Source organism: Narcine bancroftii, chromosome 5, assembly GCF_036971445.1.
Source record: "Narcine bancroftii isolate sNarBan1 chromosome 5, sNarBan1.hap1, whole genome shotgun sequence".
In the NCBI taxonomy this organism is placed as follows: Eukaryota; Metazoa; Chordata; class Chondrichthyes; order Torpediniformes; family Narcinidae; genus Narcine; species Narcine bancroftii.
The window spans coordinates 6,659,116-6,681,157 of NC_091473.1; the positions used below are offsets into that span (position 1 = coordinate 6,659,116).

Genomic DNA, 22,042 nt, shown 5'->3' on the forward strand with positions numbered 1-22,042 from the left:
CCAATACCACTGAGCATAAAGCCCTGCAAAAGGTAATGAACACAGCCCAGAACATCACAGAACAAAACCCTCCCCACTGCTGAGAACATCTACAGGGAACGCTGTTCTCGCTGCTCCCATCAGGAAAGAGGTGTAGGTGCTACAAGACTCGCACCACCAGGTTCAGGAACAGCTGCTACCCCTCCACCATCAGACTCCTCAATGACAAACTCAATCAGGGACTCATTTAAGGACTCTTAGTGTACATTTTTAAAAATTCTCTCTGTGTTGGTTTATTTACATACATTATCTGTTTACAGTTCTTTATTTGTTTGCATGTTTATTCTGTGTACAGTTTATTTTGCACTACCAATAAGTGGTAATTCTGCCTGGCCCACAGGAAAAAGAATCTCAGATGTCATGCATGTACTCTGACAATAAATCTGAAAGGAAAATCAGTAGTAAGCCATTCAGTCCACCTGCTATTTAATACATGATGGCTGATGTTCTCCCACAGTGACACGTACCTGCACCAAACACATATCCCCTAATTCTCCTAATATCCACCTTCCTTTGTGCTATCAGGGCTTGCACATTAGGAAGGCTAAACAAAACTTGATTCACCCTATTGCAAAAATTCTTCTCCCAACATGCTGCAATGGACCCACACCATTCCCCCCCCCCCCCCCCACACCCCCATCTTGAGCTGATCCCAACCATTATCGTCATCCTACCATTTCACTTACACACTCTTAACCTAACAGATAAACTCGTGGCTGAGAAACTGATGCTAGAGGGCAGGGCTTCAGGTTCTTGGATCATTGGGATCTCTTTTGGGGAAGGTACGACCTGTATATAAAGGATGGGTTACACCTGAACCCAGAGGGGACCAATATCCTGGCAGGAAGGTTTAGTATAGTTGTTTGGGAGGGTTAAACTAATTTGGCGGGGTGATGGGAACCAGAGGGCTAGGGCTGAAGTAGGGGGAAACAACAGTAAAACAAAGACAGGGTGCAGCAAAGATGACAGGCAGATGACAAGACAAATAATAACCGGAGGGATGACAGAGACACAGTACATTCAAAAACTGGACTGAAGGTATTCTACTTAAATGCACACAGCATTAGAAACAAGGTGGATGATCTTGCTGCGCAGCTATAGATTGGAGGGATCGACATTGTGGCCATTGCTGAGTCAAGGCTAAAGAATGGATGTCACTGGGGGCTGAACGCCCAAGGATACATGGTGTTTTGCAAGGATAGGCAGGGAGGTAGAGGGGGTGTCGTGGCTCTGCTGGTAAGCAACAATATTAAATCATTGGAAAGAAGGGACATAGGATCAAAAGTGAGAGAGTTCTTATGGGCTAAGTTAAGGAATGGTGATGGTAAAAGGACCCTAATGGCAGTTATATACAGGCTGCCAAAATGTGGACTATAAAGTATAACAGGAAATAGATAAGGCATGTCAGAAGGACAGCGATACAATAAGCATGGGGGAATTTAACATGAAAATAGATTTGGGAAGTCAAGTCAGTATAGTCAATCAAGTCAAGTCAGTCTCTCAGGCGTGAGAGTTTGTAGAATGCCGATGGGATGGCTTTTTGATGAGCCCACCAGGGGATCGGCTGTACTGGACTGGGTGGTGTGTAATGAACCATAGAGCTCAAGGTAAAGGAACCCGGAGGAGGCAGTGATCACAATGTGACCGAGTTCACTTTGAAACGTGAAAAGGAGAGGCTAAAGTCCGATGTGTCGGTATTTCAGTGAAGCAAAGGAAAGTACAGTCACGTGGGAGAGGAACTGGGCAAAGTCCATTGGAAAAAGACACTCGGGGGAAGACAGCAGATCAGCGATGGCTGGAGTTTCTGCGAGAGATGAAGTAAGTGCAAGACAGGTACAGACCGAAAGGAAAGGAAGTTGTGAATGGAAAGATGAGACAATTGTGGTTGACAAGGGAAGTTAAAGCTAAAGTAAAGACAAAAGAGAGGGCCTAGAAGAAAGCAAAAATTAGTGGGAAGGTGGAGGACTGGGAAACTTTTAAAAACTGAGAGAAGATAACTAAAGTGATTAGGAAGGAAAAGATGAATTATGAAGGGAGGTTAGCGAGTAATATTGAAGAGGATACTAAAAGCTTTTCTAAATATGCAAAGAGTAAAACAGTGACCAAAGTAGCCCTAGGACCAACAGAAAATTGTAATGGGAGACAAGGAGATGGCAGAGGTACTGAGTGAATATATTGGATTAGTCTTCACTATGGAAGACATTTAGTAACATACCAGACTCTAATGGCTCACGTGAAAGAAAAGTGAGTGTGGTCAAGATCACGAGAGAGAAGGTACTTGGAAAGCTCAATGTCCTATGGGTAGATAAGTCTCTTGGACCGGATAGAATGCACCCTTGGGTTCTGTAGAGATTTGTGGAGACATTGGAAAAGATCTTCCAGGAATCAATGGATTCTGGCATGGTTCCAGTGGAGTGGAGGTTCCAAATGTCACTCCACTGTTCAAGAAGGGAAAGAGGCAGCAGAGAGGAAATTATTGAGCTATTCGCCTGATGTCAGTGGTTAGGAAGCTGTTGGAGTTGATTGTTAAGGATGAGATTATAGAGTAGTTTAAAGGAAAATCATGCCTGTCAAATTGACTGCAATTTTCTGAAGAGATAACAGGATAAACAGGGGAAATGCAGTGGATGCTGTGTATTTGGACTTTCAAAAGGCCTTCGACAAGGTGCCACACATGAGGCTGGTAAACAAGATGAGAGCCCATGGAATTGCAAGAAGGATACTCATATGGGTGGAGCATTGGCTGGTCGGCAGGAAACAGAGAGTGGGAATAAAGGGATCCTATTCTGGTTGGCTACCTGTGTTGTTCTGCAGGTGTTGGTGATGGGACCACATTTTATACATTATATATAAATGATTCAGATTGTGAAATAGATGGCTTTGTGTCTAAATTTGCAGATGATACCAAAATAGGTGGAAGAGCAGGTGGTGCTGAAGTTACAGAAAGGCTGCAGGGGACTTGGATAGATTAGGAGAAGGGGCAAAGTGGCAGACAAAATGCAATGTTGGTAAGTACACAGACATGCACCTTGGTAGAAGAAATAGATGGGCAGAATATTATTTAGATGGGGAGAAAATTCAAAATTCCAAGGAGCTAAGGGACTTGTGCAGGATCCCCTAAAGATTGACCTCCAGGTTGAGTCAGTGGCGAAGAAGGCGAATGCAACATTGGCTTTTATTTCTAGAGGGGTCACATGCAAGAGCAGGGATGGATGTAATGTATAAAGCACTGGTGAGACCTCACTTAGAGAACTGTGTACAGTTTTGGGTGTCTTATTTGAGAAAAGATGTGCCAGTATTGGAGAGGGTTCAGAGAAGATTTACTAGAAGAATGATATCAGGAATGACAGGGTTAGCACATGAGAAATGATTGTCTGGTCTTGGGGTACAGAAGGATGAGGGGAGAACTCATAGAAGCATTTTGAATGCTGAAAGGCCTGGACAGAGTAAATGTTTCTCATGGTAGGAAATACTAGAACAAGAGGGCACAATTTCAGGAGAAAGGGGTGTCAATTTAAAACAGAGATGCAGAAAATTTTCTTCAGCAAGAGGATCATAAATCCATGGAACGTTGCCACAGGCAACTATGGAAGCGAGGTTGTTGGGTGTATTTAAAGCAGAGACTGACAGGTATTTGATTAGTCATGGCATCTAGGGTTACAGGAAGAAAGCCGGGGAGTGGGGCTGAATGGCTGATTAGATTAGTATGGTAGACTCAATTGGCCTACTTCTGCTCCTGTATCTTGTGATATTATGGTGACTGGCAGGAAGAAAGGTAATTTGCGTGTAGTGGTTAGTAACACGCCTTTATAGCACAATCGATAGGGACCTGGGTTCGAATACCCCGCTGTCTGTATGGAATTTGTATGTTCTCCCCGTGCCTACATGGGGTTTCTCTAGAGCCTCCACCATTTGAAATGTACCGGGGGGTGTAGGTTAATTTTGGGTAAATTGGGTGGCACTGACTCACAGGCTTGTTACCGTGCTGTATATATATAAATTTAAATCTAAATTTAAAAATTTTTGTAAATTTAAACATTTTAAAAATTAGACAAAAAAGAATTTCACTTAGTTAAATGGAATACAAAGGGAACTGTAAAGAAAGTGAACAAATAAAAATGCTTTATTACCCTAGCAAGGTAATTCAGGGCCATACGTTGCCTTATTGTTTCCATTGTAATTCAGTTAAATGTGTTTGAAATTCCTTGGAGCGAATGGGGAAAATAAGATTTCTCGGGCGTGCAGCTTTGGTTTCAGTTTTCCTTAATTAAGTCCCAGGATGTGAGTTGTTTCGGCAAGGCCATATTTATTACCCAGCTGTGGTTCAGTGGGTAGCTCACTTGGCCTCTGAAGCATGGCGTTGTTCCGAGAGTTGTGCAGGAATCTGGTCTGAGGTCCCAGAACCACACAGTGTTGGATGAAATGCTAAACCAAAGCCAAGTCCATTGTGTCAGTCAATTGAAGACGTCATTGGAACTAAATGAAAATTTTAAAAAACCTGCAGATGATGGAAACCTGAAATTTAAAAAAAAAGAAAATCCCCACATAGCTTCATCTGCAGCTTTTAATCATGCTCTCATCCTAACAGATATTCCCTTTGTCCTTCCCTCCCCACATTTTCTGCATACTAAATTTGGTGATGGCAATAGAGGAACAGGAAAACCTCTGGTACCCGGCACCTATGGCAATTGTTAGATGCCAGATAAGTGAACTTTCCGGTTGTTTGAGATTGCATTTTGCGTGATTGGCAAAATAATTACAAAGCACACCAATTTTAAACCTGCACTTTTTACTTATTTATTTTCCACGATTTGTTTTTGCCGGTTGCTTGAATTGGAAATAACAGAGGTTTTACGTAGAACATAGCACAGTACAGGCCCTTCAGCCATCAATGTTGTGCCAACCCATATATTCCTTAAAAAAAAGGACTAAACCCTCCCTTCCTTGTAACCCTCTATATTTCTTTCATCCATGAGTTTGTCTAGGTGTCTCTAAATGCCCCCAATGTTTCAGCCTCCACCACCATCTTTGGCAAAGCATTCCAGGCAGCCACAACTCTAAATTTACCCTTAATGTCTCCTTTAAACTTCCCTCCCTTCACTTTGTACATATCCTCTGGTGTTTGCTATTCCTGTCCTGGGAAACAGGTGCTGGTTGTCCACTCTACCTATGTCTCTCATAATCTTGCAGACCTCTATCAAGTCTCCCCTCATCCTTCTACGCTTCAAGGAAGAAAGGTCCCAGCTCTACTAACCTCTCCTCAAGACTTATTTTCCAATACAGGTAACATCCTGGTAAATCTCCTCTGCCCCCTCTCCATAGCTTCCACATCCTTCCAGTACTGAACGCAACCTTTTTACTCCTGAAATAATTCCTCCTATTAATGAATCCCAGCTTCCTATAGGCCTTCTTAACTATCCTTTCAACCTGTGCAGCAACCTTGAGGGATGTATGGATTTGAACCCCCAAGGTCCCTCTGTTCATCTACACTCTTAAGTAACCAACCTTTAACCCTGTACTCAGCCTTCTGATTTGACCTTCCAAAAATGCATCACCTCACACTTATCTGGATTGAACTCTGCATCCTGTCTATATCCTCTTGTAACCCTCAACAACCTTCAGCTCCATCCAGAACTCCTCCAACCTTTGTGCTATCCAGAAACTTACTGACTTATCCTTCCACCTCTTCATCCAGGTTATTTATAAAAATCACAAAGAGCAGGGGTCCCAGAACAGATCTTTGCCCCACTCCACTAGTCACCGACCTCCAGGCAGAATACTTTCCTTCCATGTATATGTGGGGATTAGATAGGGGGAAACAGCCAGCAACATTTTCCTGGGAAGGCAATAACAAATGTCAGTGCTGAAAAGTTCAGGGGAGTTGCAAGAGATGTTTTGTTTTATAGGTAGAGTGCTAGATGCCTAGAACTGATTGCCAAGGGGTGTAACCTTGAAATTCTTTCGAAGGCTGAAGCTGTCCAGTCATTGGGTATATTCAAGATTGACAGCAATAAAGTTTTAATTAGAGATGCAGCATGGTAACGGGCCCTTCCAGCCCACAAGCTGTCATAGTGTTGTGCTAACCGTTCCTTGGAAATCAACAGTGGTGGATTAACTACCACACGGGCCCTAGGCTGAGCTTTAGTAAGGCCACCCCTCAACCCTGCCCCATGTCCCCAGCTTTTGTTGAATAGATTAAAGTGGAGAAGGAGATTTCTGATATACTAGTTGAGGTCTCAACCTGAAACGTCATCTGTCCATCTACCACCCAGCTGGCTTGGTTCTCTGCTCTGGAAGTAGTTGGCCACCACGTTCTGATGTAATCAACATGGTGGCAGGGCAGGCCAGCTCCTGCACCCTCTCCCCCATTGTTGCACATCACTCTTGTCCTCTGATCCACAGCCTCCAGGCATAAGCAGTGGCCAGTAATACCGAGAAATCATGGCTGTGAGTCAGGGCTCCATCCAGGCCGATGAGCCCCAGCCAGAATCACCCATCATTTTACAGCAGACACAGTAAACACAGAGTGGGGCAGCACATGGAAACCATCGCCATCCCTGCCCACAGCAGAAGCATCTATTCCGGGATGTGACCCAGTTCCGATGGCACAGCGGTACTCACTTTGCTCCGGGCCTGAGCTGTTGATGGGTAACAGTCTCCAAGGCTACTTGACTATGGTGTTTATGCTCAAGGCAACAGTTGCTACCGATCCCTATTCATGTCATCGGCTGCTTGATGTAACTGCCCCCCCACACCCTCCTAACATCTACTTTAATTGACCGTATATCATGCCCTCCACGCGATGCCAGCACTTCATTGGCCTGTTGAGCTATCAGTCACCCTTACCTTTTTGGCCCCTAGGCTTCAGCCTTTTCAGCTTAATGGATAATCTGCCACTGGGAATCAAGGAACTAAAAGATGTCACGGGCAAGAGAAAGAGGAGTAAAGAGTCAGTAGTGCTCTTACTGTTAGCAAACCGAGCTCAATGGGCTGAATGGCCTGATAGTTTCTTTTTCTGATATTCTGAACTAGATTTGAGGGAGCTGCATGTTTGCATAGCGTGTCACCAAGCTAAAAAGTTGCTGCAATTTTGATTAACCATCTCATCTTGGTTAGGCCCCCTCAAACTGCTTTGAAGATAAGTGAAGAAATGTTACCACTGAGGAATTATACCACCCTGGAAGAAAACTGATCTCCATTGACATTCTATGACCCGAAATAGTTTGTGTCAATTTTTAAAAATTGAATAGGCATTTTAATATTAAAAAGCTTAAAAAAAATTCAAGACTACTCATGCAAGTCAAGAGGGAACAGGTCACATGAGAGTGAGGAAGGTGAAAAAATGGGAGAGTTAGCATAATGGCTTTACAGCGTGGTTAACGCAATGCCTTTACAGCGCCAGCGATCAGGCCTGGGGTTTGAATCGCACTCTGTCTGTAAGGAGTTTGTACGTTCACACCGTGTCTGCATGGGTTTTCCCTGGGGGCTCCAGTTTCCTCCCATGCTTCGGAACCTACCTGGGGAGTGGGGGTGTAGGTTAATGGGGTGTAAATTGGGCGGCACGGACTCATGGGCCGAAAGGGTCTGTTACCAGGCTGTGTGTGTTCTTTTAAATTTAAATCTACAGAAGACCAGCAGAAGCGCGAACTACAAGCCAGAATGTTGCAACTTGGACAACACCAGTTCAGAATACTGTGCTTATGCAACTACTTGGTCCAATTTGAAGGGAAGTGCATTGCGTGTATCCTGGCTGATTTTTGAGTAAGCCAAGCCATTAAATGGAAATTTGAATAATTGCTCCAAGCAGCCAAGCTCAGAAGAATGGACCATTCGATATCTGTGCATTGTGCTGAGGTCATTATATTCCTGACTGAGAGATCCATAAAACTATAGTTCACAGCAGGCGCACAATTTAATCAGTGTCAAACTCGGCTCACGTGGGTCTCTTATTCCCACCACTCAAGTATGTAATCCAGGCTGCAACATTAATGCAGTGCCTACAGAATGGCGCACTGTTGGAGGAGCGGTCCTTCAGAGACAAGGTTAAACTGAGACCACGTCTGCTTGCTCAGCTGAACCAAGATGGTCCCATGTCATATATGAAGAGCGGTTCATCCTCCTGATCTTCTAAAATCATATCTATCAATCAAGTGACATCTTAAAAACTGATTTTCTAGTCACTTATTTCATGAAAATGAATCCAAAAATGTTAATTTGGGCACTGAGCCTTGGACACACCAGCTCATATTATGGAAACCCAAAATAAAACTGCAGATGCTAGAAATAAAATGGAGAATACGGAAGATACTCAGCAGATCAGGCAGCGTCTTGGGGAGAGAAATAGTTAACATTTCAGGTCCCGAGACTCTTTCTATATTGCGTTTATCTTGATGCAGATGGAGGACATTCAGCAGCTCCCAGACCAATCCTTTTCACCACGCTCTCCTTCTTACTTCCCTGTAGCCCATTCTCCTTTACACAAGCACCAACTCCCCTCCCACTTACAGTGGCCAGTTAACCAATATGGCTTCAGGAGTTCCATTCAGAGCATCTGGAAAGATATAAATTGGCTCTGTGAACACAGATTCAGTAGCAGGATACCATGGCTTAACAGGTTAAATTACAAGGACAGCTTTTGACTCAACTTTTCTGAGGATCACTCTGTAAATAACTGGGTCAGGCAAAATGTTTAACAAGGGGTGAGATCTTCTCATTTCTATCCACCAGTCAGATTTTACTATTGGCAGGGAGGTCTCATGTTTGTGATTTGGCATCAGTGATATCCTTGCTGTACATGACCCATCTACTACCATCTTCTCCACGGATTGCCACTTTGTCGTGGTGGAGAAATTTGTGTGGTCCTGTGATTCTGAGAGCGATGGTGTCTGGAGCTATGTTACTGGTAGGGTCACCCATGGCGGTAAGGTCGAGGGGGAGGTCCTTGACAAAGAACAATCCAACCAAGTCCTCGATGGTGGAACAGGCGAACGAAGTTACTTTGAACTCAATGGCTATGAACACAGCATCAAAGCCATCAACTCCACTTGTTGTGGTTTCCATGCGATTGGAACTAGTTGGTTGATGTGTGAAGTTTCGTGTGCTTCTTGGAGTGCAACATCAAGTACACGTTAAACAAATACAGGGACAAGCATCTTCGGTCTGTGGGCCACTTTCCAGGATTGGACTCATAAGCCACTTGAATGCCCATAGGAATGAAGACCATCATCCTATACTTCAAGGGATAGCCACGATGAGTAGCAGAAGGCAAACCAGAAGATACTGAATGGCCTTTCTTTCAAGTTCATAGCATGGCCTGATTTCACCATGTTGGCTCGTGACTGCCCGTCTTGGGTACAGAGGTAATGTAGGGCCTTCTTCTGCCTCGGTAACTACAATGAACTTTATAAAGTCTGCACATAGTTCCTCATTTCTCCATAAGTGTTCGTTTATTATCATCTAACTGTACCTATACAACCAGGCGAAACAATATTCCTCCATCCACGGGGTGCACACATGCACAGCACATAATATTCACATTTATATACAAAGCTATCTTTCAAAATAAATATCTCCTAATATTTTGGGATGATTTGCTTGGTTCATCAACCTTCCAATTTGGAGTGGCACAGTTAGCTCAACGTTGTTACAGCGCCAGTTACCTAGGTTCGAAAATGGCCCTGTCTGTAAGGATCTTGTATGTTCTCTTGTCTGTGTGGGTTTCCTCCCACCCCTCGAAATGCACTGGAATCATAGGTTAATGGGGGGTGGTCCTGTGCTCTTGGGACAGAAGGGCCTGTTACTGTGTTCCAAGTCTAAATTAAATCTCACAGCCAGAGAGAAGACACAATTTCCTTGCCAGGCAGTCCTCATCTTGATGCTCCTGTACCTCTTTCCTGATGAAAGTGGATCAAAGATATGGTGCGCTGAATGGAAAGGGACCTCAATAATTCTTCGAACCATATTTAAGCAACACTCACAGTGAATGTTGTCATCAGAGGAAAGGGAGACCCCAGTGATCCTCTGCATCAACGTCCAGAGGGTACAAGCCCTCCTCAAGCCTGAGAGTTGAGCAGATGTCTTCTCTGCAGGGGCCTGGGAGAATGCGAAGGATCAGCTGGGGGCATAGAACAATGCAGCACAGTACAGGCCCATCGGCCCTCGATGTTGTGCTGAGCCATACACCGTAAATATTCGTGTATAATGTGTTTCGTGTACAATGCGACCCCTCCATTTTTGAGGGGAAAAGGGGGAAGAATTTTACCCCCATCTATAATATGACCCCCCTCCCCTCACCCGCCCGATTCGCGCTGGTGTCTCTCCCTCTTTGCCTGCCCGAGTCATGCTGCTGTCTCTCCCCCCTCACCTGCCCGAGTCGCGCTGCCGTCTCTCTTCCCCTTGCCTGCCCGAGTTGCGCTGCCATCTCTCCCCTTCACCCACCCGAGTCGCGCTGCCGTCTCTCCCCCCTCGCCCGTCCGAGTTGCGCTGCCATCTCTCTCTTCCCCCCTTGCTTGCCTGAGTCGCACTGCTGTCTCTCCCCCCATTCGCCTGCCCGATTCGTGCTGCCATCTCTCCCCCCGCCCCCCCCCCCCCCCACCGTGGTGCTGTCAATGTCGGCAACTGCTGATAATCTTACTGATCATTCTTAAAATAATAACCTCATGTATAATGGGACCCCCCCCCCCCCCCACTTTGAGCTCAAATTTCGGTAAAGTTTTTCACATTATTCGTGAATATTTACGGTATTCCTTCCTAAAAAAAATACTAAACCCTCCCTATCCCATAACCCTCTATTTTTCTTTCATCCATGTGCCTGTCTAAGAGGCTCTTAAATGCTCCCAATGTTTCAGACTCCACCACCATCCCCAGCAAAGCATTTCAGGCACCATAGCTCTCAGTATTAAAAAAACCTACCCCTGCTGTCTCCCCTAAACTTCCCTCTCTTAGCACATGTCTTCTGGTGTTTGCTGATCCTGCCCTGGGAAACAAGTGCTGACTGTCCACCCTATCTACGTCTCTCATAATCTTGTAGACCTCTTAAGTCACTTTTCATCCTTCTATGCTCCAAAGAGGAAGTCCCAGTTCTGCTAACATCGCCTCACAAGATTTATTTTCCAATCCCCAGGTAACATCCTGGTAAATCTCCTCTGCACCCTCACCATAGCCTCCACATCCTTCCTATAATGAGGTGACCAGAACTGAACACAATACTCTGTGTGGTCTCATCAGAGATTTGTAGAGTTGCAACATGACCTCTGAACTCTTGAATTCAATCCCCCTATTAATGAATCCCAGCATCCCCCTAGGTCTTCTTAACTATCCTATCAACCTGTACGGTGACCTTGAGGGATGTGAAGATTTGAACCCCTAAGGTCCCTCTGTTCACACTTTTAAGTAACCAACCATTAACCCTGTATTCAGCCTTCTGGTTTGTCCTTCCAAAGTGCATCACTTCACACTTATCCGGATTGAGCTCCATCTACCTCTTTTCCACCCAACTCTGCATCCTGTCTATCTCCTCTTGTAACCTTCGACAACCTTCATCTCCATCCACAACTTCTCTAACCTTCGTGTCATCTGCAAACCGACTGAGCCATCCTTCCGCCTCTTCATCCATTGTAGAAAGCACAAAGAGCAGGGGTCTAACCAATGGTACATAATAAGAACAATAAATGCAGAAGTAACATGGGAGATTATGGCAAGCAAAGGCTGGAAACTGGGATTTATAAAGTTCAGTAAAATGACTCATGTATGAAGTTATTTCTTCCGAAGAAACTAAAGTTGAAAGACGTTAAAATAAATCTCCCCACAACTTTAATGGAAACTGACTTTGATGCCACAAAATTGGGTGAAGAGGGTCACAGAAACTAAGGGATAATGTTATGAATAATGTATTATTACAGAAAAAATATCTGCTGTCAAGTAAACTGGGTGTAGTTTTAAGTCTGCTGGGTTATTGGTGGTTGATTAGTGAATTACATTCTGGCAAAATAAACTTAACACACATTCAGCTTTAATTGATACCAGCTCTTGAAGACAGAACATACAGGGAATAGCATTGTCTTGTTGGAATCAAAAGACCCTTCCCCCCCACCCCCCCCCCCCCCCCGCCGTTTTAGCTCGCACTCCAACACCACAATAGCAATCACAATGTTTTTTGTTTGTCAAGGACTTTGAGGCAATGTGAAGTGTCTATAGAACCATGAGATATAAGAGAAGTAGCCCATTCAGCCCATTGAATCCATTCAGCCATTCTATCATGAGCTGATCCACTCAGGCCCACTCCCCTGCCTTCTCCCCATAATCTTTGGTACCCTGACTATTAATCTCTGCCTTAAAAAAAAATCACCAAATTTCAGAGGTTCACCACTCTCTGGTTGAAGGAATTCCTCCGCACCTCAGTTTTAAGTCGACACCGTTCAATCCTGAAGTTGTGCCCTCTTGTCCTAGACTCCCCTACACTGGGAAAACAATTTCCCACATCTACTCTGTCCATGCCTTTCAACATTCAAAATGCTTCTATGAGGTCCCCCACCCCCCATTCTTCTGAACTCCAAGGAGTACAGTCGAGAGCCGACCAACGTTCCTCATATGCCAATCCCTTCATTCCAGGAATCATTCTAGTGAATAGTCTCTGAACCCTCTTTAATACTAACACATCCTTTATCAAATAGGGAGCCCAAAACTGCACCCTTTACTCCAAGTGAGGTCCATATGGACCATCTAAATGTTCTCATCCATGAACCTGTCCAAATAGCTTTTAAATATCATAATTTTATCCACCTGTACAGTTCCTTCTGGCAGCTTCTTCCATATACCCATCAGCCTCTGTGTGAAAAGGTTGCCCCTCAGACCCCTTTAAAATTTTTCCCCTCTCTTCTGAAACCTATGCCACTAGGGGGGCACGGTTGGCGCAGCGCCTTTACAGCACCAGTGATCGAATCCTGCGCTGTCTGTAAGGAGTTGGTACTTTCTCCCCATGTTTGCATGGGTTTTCCCCAGGGGCTCCGGTTTCCTCCCATCCTTCAAAAGCATACTGAAGGTGTAAATTGGGGGGCACGGACTCGTAGGGCTGAAATGGCCTGTTACCGTGCTGAATGTCTAAATTTAAATTTTAAAAAACTTCTACTTCCTTACCCTGGGGAAAAGACTATTCACCTTAATCTATGCCCCTCCTTGTTTTATATACGTCTACAAGGTCATCCTTCACCTGCCTCATCCCAGCCCATCATTCTATCCACTCAACTGAAGCTGTCCTACAGGTCGAATACCCCTTATCCGAAATGCATGGGACCAGAAGTGTTTCGGATTTTGGAACACAGTTTTAAAAAAAAACAGTCATTAACTCAGACTTAAAGCTACGTGCATTCACATTACAATAGATATTTACAATGTGCATAAATTAACTGAAGTAGACATATATTTAAAAATCTACACTCTATAATGCACTACTTAAGTCTGTTATGTCCCATTCTCCGATTGGGGATTAGTGAACTATTACCTTAGAGGGCCACAGACTAAAAAAGTTTCAGATTTTGGATCATTTCGGATTTCAGGTATTCAGATAAGGGGAACTGTGCCTGTAATATCGTTGGGATTTTTTCTTTTTTAAAACACCCTTCTACTCACAAGACTACTGCAATCAGGGGGACAGCAACTCAAAGAGGATTTCTCTACCACCACCTCAAGGGGAATTAGCAGTGAAAGTTGGCCTCATTGAAATGAATAGAAAAAATAATCTTAAATCAGAGCATGAGAACAAAGGCATCATCTTTCATGGTCTTGGCAGAAGAGCACGATATCCTCCTCCTTAGGCTTTCCAAAGGAGACGTATCAAGGTAGACACACAGCACGATAACAGGCCACTTCAGTCCACGAGTCCGTGGCGCCCAATTGACACACAAAACCCTCGGTACATTCTGAACAGAGGGAGGAAACCAGATCCCCCAGGGAAAATCCATGCAGACACGGGAAGAATGTACAAACCCGTTCCCGATGACTGGCGCTGTAAAGGAGTTGTGCTAACCGCTACGCTCACCTTGCTGCCCGAGGATTTAGCCCTTAGGATTTTATAAATCTCTAAAAGTTTACCCCTCAGCCTTCTATGTCCCAGTGAATAAAGACCAGCTTATCACTATACATCAGTTGTCTATGTGAGTGGAGGGCAGGTTCCTTCTGTAAATCCTGTTGGGCCAGGACTATCTGGACTAATCATAATCTGCCAAATTCATTTTCATATATTCTGATGGTGGGATTTCAAACTTACATTGTGCAAGAGGATGGAGCTGGGGCAAAATAATATGAGATTTTAAAAAAAATTAATTTAATTTTATATTTAATTAATTAAAAAATACAGCACAGTAACAGGCCCTTCCGCCCCATGAGCTCCTGCCACTGAAACACACCAATTACCATACAAACACTACATATTTGTTTTTGGAGGGTGGGGAGAAACTGGAGGAGACCCTTGTAGAAGCGGGGAGAACGTACCGTACAGACAGCGTTGGATTTGAACCCGGATTGTTGGTGTCATAATCATGTTGTCCCAACTGCTGCACTAACCGTGCCTTTATATGTCTTCTTCCTTGCATTTCAACAGCACAACATGCCCTTGGTACTGCACTGAAAAGTCCACTCAGATTTGTGTGCTTTAGCGACTGAAGTGCAGCCTCAATGCACAGATTCAGAAGCAAGAGTTCTTCCCATCGAACAAAGATTTCTGAATGCCCATTGATTAGTTGAGTTTATCAATGAGTGCTTCTTAAGAGTGGTACTTCTGAAAGCTCTGGATAAGCAGCTCCATTTGTGCCTCTTGATCTTGGCACCTCATACAGCATGCCTTTCTTTATCAAATCTGGCCACACAGAAACTCAACTTGGAAATATATCACCTCTGGATCATTGGTAGGCCAAAATCCTTCTCACCACAACCTTCATCACCATAGACTGCTCTGGTTCAAGGTGGTAGCTCTCCACTGCAGATAACAGACATACCACACAGAATTAGGCCCTGTGTCATCCCATCTAAGGCAATCCTCAATAGATAATCCTACACCAACCCTATTTTCAAATACTCTGCTGACATTCCCCTCCCGTCCAAATCCATACATCCCTCAAGGTTGACACACAGATTGATAGGATATTTAAGAAGGCCTATGGGATACTGGGCTTCATCAATAGGGGGATTGATTTCAAGAGTAGAGAAGTCATGTTACAACTCTACAAACCTGTGGTGAGACCACACTTAGCATATCGTTTTCAGTTCTGGTCACCTCATTTTTGGAAGGATGTCGAAGCAATGGAGAAGATGCAGAAGAGATTTACCAGGATGCTACTGGATTGGAAAATAAGTCTTATGAGGCAAGGTTAGCAGAGCTGGGACTTTTCTCTTTGGAACGTAGAAGGATGAGAGGAGACTTCTTTGAGGTCCATAAGATTATGAGAGGCATAGATAGGGTGGACAGCCAGCACCTGTTTCCCAGCGCAGGATCAACAAACACCAGAGGACATCTACATAAAGTGAAGGGAGGGAAATTTAGGGGAGATGTCATGGGTAAGTTTTTTTTGGCAGAGAGCTGTGGGTGCCTGGAACGCCTTGGCATGGATGGTGGTGAAGGCTGAAACATTAGGGACATTTATGAGACTCTTAGACAGGCACATGGATGGAAGAAAAAGAGAGGGTTCCGGGTGCAGGGAAGGTTTAGTACATTTTCTAAAAGGAATATATGGGTCAGCACAACATCATGGGCCAAATGGCCTGTACTGTGCTGTAGTGTTCTATAATCAACTTAATGCGCGGCAATTTTCAGTGGCCAATCAACTTGCCACCCTCCAATTAATGCTTCAGTAATGTTCAATGGCTGGCAGTTACTGGATTGAGTTTGCCTTTTAAATTTGTCAGAGAACACGGTCACACTGAAAATGTGCAAACAAAGTCAGTAAGGGAGCTCTGGATTAAACCAGGGCACGGTTAGGCAGCAGTTCCACTAGCCACACCACTGTCCATCTTCTCAGGATAGCTGTGCGGCATTGAACACCAACCCTGACAGTGCCAGATGTCCAGTTTTTCAACAGTGTTGAGCCAAGCCAATCCAAGCGACTTCAGACATGTACGAACCAATTGGAAAGAACGGAGGGCGAGCTGTCAGAACATTACGATAGGCCCATCGTTCCACTCAGGGAGATGAACACACATTGGAAGATCTCAAATCTCCAAACTAGCTGAAAGCAGCTAACTTGGCACAACCTAGGGGTTGAGGGGCAGGCTATATGATTTTCCCTAGGTCTGTTTACAGAGCTGGCGGGGAGAGGATGGTTTCAAATGAGGGATATTCGCATATTTTCTCTCTCCCCCTCTCAGCAGCTAACTTGAAACAACCTAGGGGTTGAAGAGCAGGCTATACTTTTTTCCCTAGGTCTGTTTTACAGACCTGACAGGGGAGAGGATAATTTTGAATGAGGGATGCTCTCTCAACTCTGCTGCTCCCAATGTGAATCCAATTAGTTTGAACCGCTCTTGGCCACTAGAGTAGCCAAACATTCTCACGGGGTTCCTGCTTTGTTTAGTCTTTTTTCCAAAGAGGGAAATATACATCCAAGCGCAAGAGTAAAAGTCGTACCATAAGTAAATGAGAAATAAAATGAATGGTGATTGGAGTGACATTAGGTATAATTAATGTTTTGTCAGCCCAGGACTTATTTTCATGTTATAATGACAATATTTATAGCAAGTGACAGTGTTAGAGATGGCTGCTGATTGATTGAAGCATAGAGCATGGAATTGGCCCTAGTTCTGGGCTAATTGACACAATTCTTGTGATTACACTTTCGGGAGACACAGCAAATGAGAGACAAATGGAAACATTCAAACAGCGTGGAGGTCCTTCCATTCTTTGGGGCAACCGAGGGAGGTTGACCTACAATTGACCCGCGTTATGCATGGTCTGATTGCTGAGATGGGGGTAGTGCTGGTGGCAGGCCTCAGAGTGTAAATTTTAAATGCTCGACATTTGTTGGAATTGAAACTGGCTGGAATTCAAACCAGTTAAAATTTGGATTTATAAGTCCTTTTGAAACAATGGTGGCGTCCATGTTCACAAGGGCAAAAATCAACATTACCTTCTTCACACAGAGGGTGGGGACATGAAACAAGTTACAAGAGGGTAAAGTCTTAGAATGAGAAGGAACATATTTAAAACAGAGATAAGGAGAAATTTATTTCGCCAGAGGGTTGTGGATTTGTGGAATTCGTTGCTACATACAGCTGTGGCGGCCCGACCACTGGGGGGAGTTTAAGGAGGAGATTGATAGGTATCTAATCAGTCAGGGCATCAAGGGAAAAGGGAAAAAAAAGGCCAGAATTTGGAACTAGATGCGAGAATGGTTTAGCTCAGGATGGAGTGGAGGAGCAGACTCAATGGGCCAAATGGCCTACTTCTGTTCCTTTATCTTGAGAAGTTGCCATAGGAAGTAAAGAGGTGGGTTCAGTTGTAATGTTCAAAAGATGTTTTGACAGGTTCAAGATTTAGAGGGATATGGGCCAAACACAAACATCTGGGATTGCCTCAGGTAGATATCTTGGTCAGTGTAGCAACTTGGATCCAATAAATAGTTACTTGAAGGCTAAGTGAGATACTTATTAGTGATGCTTTTTCAATTATTTTCAATTCAAGTCCAGACACATTTTTCTTCTTTGGCTTGGCTTCGCGGACGAAGATTTATGGAGGGGGTAAAAAAGTCCACGTCAGCTGCAGGCTCGTTTGTGGCTGACCAGTCCGATGCGGGACAGGCAGACACGATTGCAGCGGTTGCAAGGGAAAATTGGTTGGTTGGGGTTGGGTGTTGGGTTTTTCCTCCTTTGCCTTTTGTCAGTGAGGTGGGCTCTGCGGTCTTCTTCAAAGGAGGCTGCTGCCCGCCAAACTGTGAGGCGCCAAGATGCACGGTTTGAGGCGTTATCAGCCCACTGGCGGTGGTCAATGTGGCAGGCACCAAGAGATTTCTTTAGGCAGTCCTTGTACCTTTTCTTTGGTGCACCTCTGTCACGGTGGCCAGTGGAGAGCTCGCCATATAATACGATCTTGGGAAGGCGATGGTCCTCCATTCTGGAGACGTGACCCATCCAGCGCAGCTGGATCTTCAGCAGCGTGGACTCGATGCTGTCGACCTCTGCCATCTCGAGTACCTCGACGTTAGGGGTGTGAGCGCTCCAATGGATGTTGAGGATGGAGCGGAGACAACGCTGGTGGAAGCGTTCTAGGAGCCGTAGGTGGTGCCGGTAGAGGACCCATGATTCGGAGCCGAACAGGAGTGTGGGTATGACAACGGCTCTGTATACGCTTATCTTTGTGAGGTTTTTCAGTTGGTTGTTTTTCCAGACTCTTTTGTGTAGTCTTCCAAAGGCGCTATTTGCCTTGGCGAGTCTGTTGTCTATCTCATTGTCGATCCTTGCATCTGATGAAATGGTGCAGCCGAGATAGGTAAACTGGTTGACCGTTTTGAGTTTTGTGTGCCCGATGGAGATGTGGGGGGGCTGGTAGTCATGGTGGGGAGCTGGCTGATGGAGGACCTCAGTTTTCTTCAGGCTGACTTCCAGGCCAAACATTTTGGCAGTTTCCGCAAAGCAGGACGTCAAGCGCTGAAGAGCTGGCTCTGAATGGGCAACTAAAGCGGCATCATCTGCAAAGAGTAGTTCACGGACAAGTTTCTCTTGTGTCTTGGTGTGAGCTTGCAGGCGCCTCAGATTGAAGAGACTGCCATCCGTGCGGTACCGGATGTAAACAGCGTCTTCATTGTTGGGGTCTTTCATGGCTTGGTTCAGCATCATGCTGAAGACGACACATTTTAATCTTTTATTTAACATGCAAACTTGAAATCATATTCTTTAACATTGTTGTGAAATATTCATAAATAATATCTGCACTGATGCTCTGTGAATATACCGAATAATATTAGTGCTAACGGTCAACTAAAGTTAAGGCAATCTCACTCATCCTTTTTCTATGTCGCTGCCGTCATGTTTTATATTATATCAAGCTCCAAATTTGTGTACTGCCCCACCACGTATGCTCCAGCCGGCACTCCAGCCTAGAACGCACTGTGCGTGCTCCTGGAACCGTGCATGCGCGTAACAAAGATGATGGTGAAAAGTTAAAAAAACAACTCAGGACCATGCGGGGGGCGCCAACCTAACGAGCCAAGTATATTTTTTTTTGAAAATTTTACTTCATTTCACATATGCATTAAAATGCATACATACATTACTTGTTCAAAAACATTAAAAATTATAGTGATTTTTTTAAAAAAATCCCCCTCCCCAACAGCAAAGAACATCTGGATATTAAAGTAAAAACTTACTAAAACTATCAAATAAAATCCAACATATCTTAATTTCTTAATTTTAGGAGTTGGAAGATTCAGGTTGGGTGATACAACCCAATTCCTACAATTTGTAAATATGGTTCCCAAATCTTTTGAAAAATTTCAAATTTGTTACGTAAATTATATGTAATCTTTTCAAGTAGTATCCAACTCCCTATTTCAGGACGGCCACCTACCCATTCCAAAATACGCATCTGACTTCCAAGTTACTGCCACGCATTTTCTAGCTACCACTAGGGCTATTTTAATAAATTCTTTTTTATATTATTTAATTTCAATTTCAATTCTGTATCAAAAATATTTTCAAGTTAAAAAAAATGGATCTTAAGGAAATTTAACTTTTGTATCTGTGACAGAGTATATAGAGATGTTTGGGAGATAAATTGGGAAAGGTGTGTTGGAGCAGGTCACACACAAGCACTTTAAAACACAGAATTTTGTATGAGATTTTTCAAGATTGCTCACAGACTTATGATGGACTGTTATTTGCAAAAGACAATATATGTAACAACAGGCTTTGTCTGGAAAAGAGCATTTACTGTCTGGAAGGTTATGCGATCTTTGCAGGCAGAGAGCAAGTAAAAAATATTTTTGCTCTCAGAGAGGAGCGGGGGGGAAGAGAGACAGAGAGAGAGACAAACACAGACAGAGGTTCCAGAGGGTCAAGCTGGCAAAGTAGAGGACTGGCTGTCTGGTGTTTCCCTTGGAATAGGTGAAACAGAAAGGAACTCTGTGATGACCTGAAAGAAAGAGGTTATCATCTGGAGAACCCTGAAGAGGGGGCATGTTTCATCAGCAAGACACTGGAGCGGCTGATTAAAAAGGAATCAGTTGTGGATGCCCTGGAACAAGAAAAACTCTCTCTCTCTCAAGAACTCTCCTGAGTGGTAACCATCTAAACACAAAAGCCTGATGAACTTTATTAAATGTTAACTTCTGTGCACAGTACAAGCATTGCTGCAACCAGTGAGATTGGACTGTGAACCAAAGAACTTTGCTGAACTTGCACACATGCTTAGAATTAGAAAGAGGTTAAGTAGGTTGTGAATCAATAGAGATAAGTTAAAGTTTGATTCTATTTTTATGTTCAAAGATAATTAAATGCAACTTTTGTTTAAATAACCCTTTGTCATGATGCATATCTATTGCAGCTGGGTTTTGGGGTCCTCTCGACTCGTAACATAACTCTTTACAAAAATAAACCCAGTTCTATCCAAAAGGGTCTTAGTTTTGAACGTTCCCACATAAAATGTAAAAAAAGTACTTTTCTTTATTACATCGAAAACATTTATCTGAAAAATTAGAATTTCATCCTTTTAATTTCTGTTGAGTAAGATGTAGTTGATGTAAAAAAATTATATTGTACCATTCTGTAGTGGATATTAATTGTGTTAGCCATACTATCCTGACAAAGCTCTAACCAAGTTTCCTCTTGAATATCTATTTTTAAATCTTTCTCCCATCTTTGTCTTGACTTATAAACTCCTGGTTTATACATTCTTTTGTGTAAAATTGTATACCTAATTGTGATTAATTGTTCCAAATAACTTTGTTCAGGGAATATCAAACCTGGACCCAAATTATCTGTTAAATAGGCCTTTAACTGATAATAAGAAAGGTAAGTAAATCCTTTACACATTTTTAGCCCCTCCAGTCAGCATAGAAAGTTGGGCTGAATGCCCTGTTTCTGTGTTGCAAAATCCATGATTCTAGCGTTACCAAGAATAAAGCCAAGAAACTGCTGCTCTAGATGTCTCCTCTCTGTACCATCTGAATCACTGTTGAAATACATGAAAATAAGTTAATCCATCACTCTTAATGCACAGATGTGAAATGAACCAGAAAAATGTTACGTCTTGTCCATTTTTAATGATACTATTTCTCCAGTATAGAGAATTTAATGTGTAGCATATTCCTCATTCAGATTTTAATCACAATTCAGAAAAGTAAAGATATTTCAAATATCTCTTAAATGTACTTCCTTCCTCTTTCTTGCCCATCTCTTTAACCAATTTATTAAATCTCTTCTTACTGCTTTCAGGGATTGGCTCCAGAAGCTCATCTTGAGGCTGACTTGTTTCTTCTATTCATTCAAGTTTAAGAAGTCATGGCACTTAGACATTCCAGGAGTACATGCCAAGGTTGGTGAAGCTTGGCATTGGAAGAAGACTAACCTCCAAGGTCCTGTTACCACTGAACATGGGTGGGGGGGGGGGGGGGGGGGAAAGAAGAAAGGGTCCGGGTCTTGTGTAACACCACAGTCCAGATATCAATAGGTCTATTGTTCAAAGATGCCATTCCATTAGTACTTTTCCGTTAAGTGTGTTAACGTGTGGCCACTATGAATGCTGGAGATGGCCATTGTGGTTAGAGCACAGATGCTCTGATAACAATGGACAAGAATCTTTTTTTCCCCCCCCACAACAGGGTTGTTTCCTGATTGTGATAGACAACTTCAAGCTGAACGTAACGATAATTTCAGATTTGCTCTATCATGTAGAAAACTGGAGAAACATTAAATGAACTTTTATTGAATTTAACATGTTCACTCGCATAATGATGTTGACACATTGCATTAATTCAACTGACCTAAAAATGTTTTGCCGCTGGTTTTCAATTGTACTCAGCAT

The 22,042-nt window shown here is 43.5% G+C and overlaps 1 long non-coding RNA gene across 1 annotated transcript; it reads left to right on the forward strand.

Annotated features, from left to right (window-relative positions):
- Nucleotides 1-1,751: 1,751 nt before the first annotated feature.
- LOC138763071 (uncharacterized) lies at nucleotides 1,752-21,952 on the forward strand. Its single transcript, XR_011357306.1, has 2 exons — nucleotides 1,752-1,857; nucleotides 21,454-21,952. It is a non-coding gene; the product is annotated as an uncharacterized lncRNA (long non-coding RNA).
- The last annotated feature ends 90 nt before the right edge of the window (nucleotides 21,953-22,042 follow it).